Source organism: Chinchilla lanigera, unplaced genomic scaffold (genome assembly GCF_000276665.1).
Source record: "Chinchilla lanigera isolate Chin_1 unplaced genomic scaffold, ChiLan1.0 scaffold00020, whole genome shotgun sequence".
Classification (NCBI taxonomy): domain Eukaryota; kingdom Metazoa; phylum Chordata; class Mammalia; order Rodentia; family Chinchillidae; genus Chinchilla; species Chinchilla lanigera.
In genome coordinates this window covers 23,569,470-23,575,109 of record NW_004955421.1, presented here as the reverse complement: position 1 = coordinate 23,575,109, position 5,640 = coordinate 23,569,470, and positions in this window count along the sequence as shown.

The window sequence follows — 5,640 nt, the reverse complement described above, 5'->3', positions numbered from 1 at the left end:
GTTCTTTTGTGCTGAGGCAGAGAACCATAGGTGCTGCCGTATGAACATTTGTTCAAAAAATTCAGAAAAGAACTGTGTAGACCTGTTATCCAGCTCCAGCTCTTTTTTTCTGCACTGGATTTCTGTTTCATTTAATCTTTGACTTTGGTTTGCCTTTTATCCCTGAAGAAGAAACAGCAGTCATCTTCTGTGGCACCGATGTGGGAGGCCATTCCCTTCACTCGGCCTACTGGGAACCTGGACTCAGGGCTTCCCCACATCCAACAAAAGTTACACATAGGGTCTTAAACATTGACTAGTAATGCTGGTTTTCCGGGTACTTTCAGAGGAAAATAATACTTTCAACAGAGGTCATGAAATCATCTGAAGAAATTTTCTGCTTTATTTTTTTATGGAGTTAGATTTTTCTTTCACTTATCCTCTTGTGAGTGATTCAGAGGAGGCTTAGCTTTGCTCTCCCAGGTGACACTCCCTCTTTTGATATTCTTCTTCACAGAATAATTTCTTTCTCTTATTTCCCCAGTTTACTACCTCACACTTACCACCGCTCCTAACATCAGATGCTCCTCAGGCTGGCCAGTCTTTCCATGGTAGAGGGCATTATAAATATAGTTTTTTACCTGGTTTTGCTTGGGATCTTGACTTTCAAAATCCTTTTGGAGTGACTCATACTTTGGTGGCCAGCCTTTGTCCCTGAATTTAGATTCCTACTTTGGTGCACAGGGAAGGGACAGAATAAAGGAATACGGACCTTGGGTTCAGGTGAGAAATCATGCTCTTAGAAAAGTACTCATAAAAATGTAGCTAATCATGGTTTCTTGCCATGAGAAAGAGAGGGAAAACAATTCACTTTTTAAACTTCTGAACATGACAGATCTGGTGGTAGCATGGGTCTAGGAATCAGTCTTTATGGAAAGGTTAAGCTCTTGCTGTACTTGGAAAGACTGGAGGATGAAGTATGAATTACTTGTGTAGACTATTTTCTAAAAACAGTGCTGCCTAAAGAATTTCCATTCAGCATTTTCTTATGTATAACACAGGGGATGAAGGAGTTTGTAGGAAGCAGAGAACAGAGATTGCAATGTAGTGCCCACGTCTTCAGATGACCGTGTACATGGTGCATTCACCTTCAGTGCCCACCTCACGCACTGTGTGTGCCCCTGGGTGCACTGCATGTGCTTCCCTGCCTTTCTTCTCTGCAATACTACAGCCTTGGCTCGCCTTTCACAGCCAGGGTGCCACACTTTGGTCCATGTACAAATGAAGCATTAGTTACCAATAACAGTTCAGTTTGTCCCCTGTATCCACAAGATCCTCATCTGCAGATTCAGCTACCTGCAGATTGAAAATATTTGAAAAGGAAATTTCCAGAAAGTTCCAAAAAGCAAAATTTACATTTGCCACATGCTAAGTTCTATATCAAATCCATGTGAAGAATGTGGTGTGTAGACATTGTGTTCAGTCTTCTAAGTAATCCAGACAGGAATTAAAGTAGAGATATTCGTCATTTAACCACCTATGTAGTCAGTGCTTGTTCAGACTTATGACCCACCACATGGACTTACCGTCCACATTTGGACTCAATGACACAGGACTGCGAATGCCAGTGCAGCCTTCTGTCAGCTTCTTCTACAGTGCAGTATAATTGTTGTTGATTGTCCTGTACAGCACACCACAGGACTGCAGTTCTACGCTCTGTTGTACATTACAGAACTGCATTAAGGTTTATACACATAAAAACAAAGTCATCAAGTTGGAGTTTCCTTTGATTGTTTCTTTGTCCTGAATATGGTGATGCCCTGAACCATTTCCCATTTAGTGAGCAATTCAACCAGCTACCTAGTTGCAGAGCTGTAATCTGGTCCTTAGATGAGGAATGTCTGCACACAGGAAGATGTGCGTGAATTACATGCAAATACTACAACATTTCAGGCAAGGACTGAAGCACCCACAGATTTTGGTGTCTGCAGAGGCCCTGAAGCTAACCTACTGCAGATATGGAGAGATAACCTCACATACAGTTATGAATAGAATGTTGGATGGAAGCAGTTCTCCATTATTATTGAGTTTTCTGAACTGTGGGTCATAAAATCAATTTGTTAAGTTTTAATCACTTAAGAAATGAAATATCTATCATACGTTTCAGATCTTATTTACTTGTTCATTCTCTCACACTAGGGAGACAACACAATGTTTACACATATGGGTCTGATTTATTTCACTTATGAGTATGGTCTCTAGTTGCATCAATTTACCTATCAAAGTCTCCAGTTTATCCTTCTTTATGGTTGAGTAGTACTCCATTATATTAAAAAATGAAAGCAAGAAAAGGAAAAAGGAAAAAATATATGTATGCATAATATAGTTAAGATAGTTATACAGCTAGTTTCTCTTAGTTCATTAAAAAGAAGGTTTTGTGCAAATGTTATATAGGCAAGATATCATGCTTCTATCTTCTACTCTGAATAACTACTATGAAGACAGCAATACGCAAAGTATCGACTATTGTAAATGTCCTACTAACCTGTTTTGAAACTCAGTTTCATTGTTACATTTATCTTTTTTTTCTCTTAAAAAATGTAATAAATAAAAATGCAACAGTTTCCCATACAGAGAAAAGGTATTGTTTCATGGAACTTGCAGCTGTGTACACACAGTAAGTCATGGTATAAGATGTGGATTTTTTCAAAACTATAACTCATCATTGTGGGGAAAAAATAAGAAACACCAAAAAATACCAACCTTGTATTTACATACTGTGCAACAAATTTTGCCTCATGAGTATAAAATAGCTTTATTTAACACACAAAATCACCATGACCCTAGTGGGTCATGAAGTTAATTTAGTAGATCAGAGATGCAGCTTAAAACAATGCTAAGATTCCATCTCCCTCTAGAAAGAATGGCTATTATCAAGAAATCAACCAATGACAAATGCTGGCGGGGCTTTGGGTAAAAAGGAGCCTTCCCACTGTTGGTAGGAGTATAGATTGGGGCAACCACTGTGGAAATCAGTGTGGAGATTCCTCATAAAAATAAAACTAGAAGTTCCATTTAATCCAACTGCTCCCCCTCCTGGTATCTTCCCAAAAGAATTAAAAACATCATGCCACAGTAATGTATGCACACACATGTTTATAGTAGTATAGTTTGTAATAGCTTAATCTTGGAAACAGCCCAAATGTCCATCAACTGATGAATGGATAAAAAAGATGTAGTGTTTTTTTTATACAATGGACTATGACTGTGCCAAAAAAGGATAAACTTGAAACATTTAGAGGTAAATGGATGGACCTTCAGACCACACTTTTAAGTGAAGTAAATGGAACACAAATGTATAAATATCACGTTGTTCTCTAGTGTGAGAAACAGAAAGTATAAGTAAGGACCAGAACATATACTAGATATTATGATATAGGAAGAAAATGCTCAATTGAGAAGGGGAACAAGGGAGAGGGAAAGGAAGGAAGGGAAGAGAAAAAATGAGAAAAGGAAAAAATGGAAACAAAGATTTGTAAATGAGGAAGGAAAGAAGGACTGAAGAGAGGGTGAGGCAATGGGGAAAAAGAGATGAGTTGAGATAAGTCATGTGCAGGTATGAAGGCCTTATGATGGAAATGATCATTATGTGTATTTAAAGTGTACCAATAAACTTAATAAAAAATAAATCCTTACTGTCACAATAAAAAATAAACAATAACATGGGAGATATCAGAATGCCTTCATGTAACTATTATATGATAAGACTTTGGTTTCTACTTCTTTCTTTCTACAGAACTTATATGCTTGCGTGTGTCAGGACGTGAGGTAAAATATTTCTTACTGTGAGTCATAGCCTCAGGCTTTTCGAGCTACTGATACAGAGTATTCGAGGCAGTAGACAGTGCTGCTCGGAGAACAGTCCAGGGCTGAAGGGTGATCAAGCGGATACAGTTCTAACCAGGACACAGCTTTGTCCCTGTAAGCATGATCTCCAACATACTAGCATCAAAAGGACGTCAAGAACCCGAAAGGGCTGAAAACCACTGTAGAGAAAGAATTGCTGCTCCTTTTCCGTCTTCATCCCACTGAAACAGAGTTGGCAGACCTGAGGAAACCCTACTCACCCTGGAAAGCTGATGTTATTTTTTTGGAAGCTGACACTGAGACAAGTCGAGGATGCCCCATGCTTATTAGGGGTGAAGAGCTGCCGTGGAGAGGGGAAGGAGGAGTGAAGAGAGGACAGGTGTGATGCAGCCCAGCATAGGCTCAGGGGCTCCGGAGTGAGTGGTTCTGCTGAGAGTGGCCTGCTTTGGGTGGAAATGGCCAGCTCTTGGATCCAACACCCCCAATTAATTGTGAAATTCCAGCTGCTTCTGGAAGGCAAGCCTCTTCCACTGCTCTCGGCAGCTGAGACCACCCCAAAAGTGATAACAACTGGAGACTGTCTACTGACCACACCCCATAGCAAGTCGCTCCTTGAGTTATGTGGGCAGTGCATGTTTACAAGTGAAGAACCCACATCCTTGTCCACAGGCTGGGGAGCGGCAGCAGGTACCCAGGTGCCTATTCCGGAAGAGTGCAGTGATCTTGACTATCCTTGGGCAACGCCACCTCAGACACCTGAGTGGATTTGATTGCTTGGCCTCCTGGTTGTTACTGAGAGAATTTAGCAAAGATGGTGATGAAGGTAGTCACTGTGTTATACTGAATGTACTCGTTGAACGCTAGACATGGGTTGAGATTGATGAGATTCCAGAAGATGCAACTCTCTGCCAAGAAAGCTCATTTCACTTCTAGACATTAACTTTTAGTTTCTAAGACTGAGATCACATTTGCTTTACATTTTATGAATTCATAATTTTATGACATTATGAAGCATGTGTTTTCTTATTTAATCATCAGAACTGCATAAGGTAGGAATCACCAGCATCACCATTTTGCAAACAAACAAATGAACAAACAAACAAACAAACAAACTCCCTCAAGATCAAGTAAGTCAAAACCCTCGATAGGACCACACAAGTGAATAAAGTGGGCTCTGGGACTTTCCTACTCTGATTTTATATTACTTGTTTTTTTCTGCTGTATTATTTTGTCTGTACAGAAACTGATATCTGTATCCCTATAGGGTTTACATCTTTTTTTATTTTAAAGAGAGTAGTAAAAAGAAAGGACAATAGCAAAATACAAACAAAACAAAGGAAGGACATTAAAAATGATGCAGGGTTTCAAACCAAATGATAGGGATTAACAGTGGTTGTTATATTACATATTGTTATCTTCAGTGAAGTTGCTCAGATTACCAGATGCAAGACTGGAAGATTGATCAAACCATTAAAGACACCAAGAAAGTAATAATTTAAAAAACATTAGAGACAATACATAGTGTCACTACACAGGATTGTAAGAATTCACCAAAGGCTGTCATACTGCATATTGTCTTCACATCAGTTACTCTGGTTTCCAGATACAAGCATGCAAAAGGCCAAAATATAAAAAAATTCAAGCACTAACTGTTCCCTTCAATAAACCACCAGACATCAGCAGTACAGTTATCCCAGCTATCCTTCTATATACATATATATGTATATATTGCCTTAGTACTTTCTTTTTCTTCTTTCCCTCATCCCAGTTGTTCCTTCCTTTGCATAATTTTTT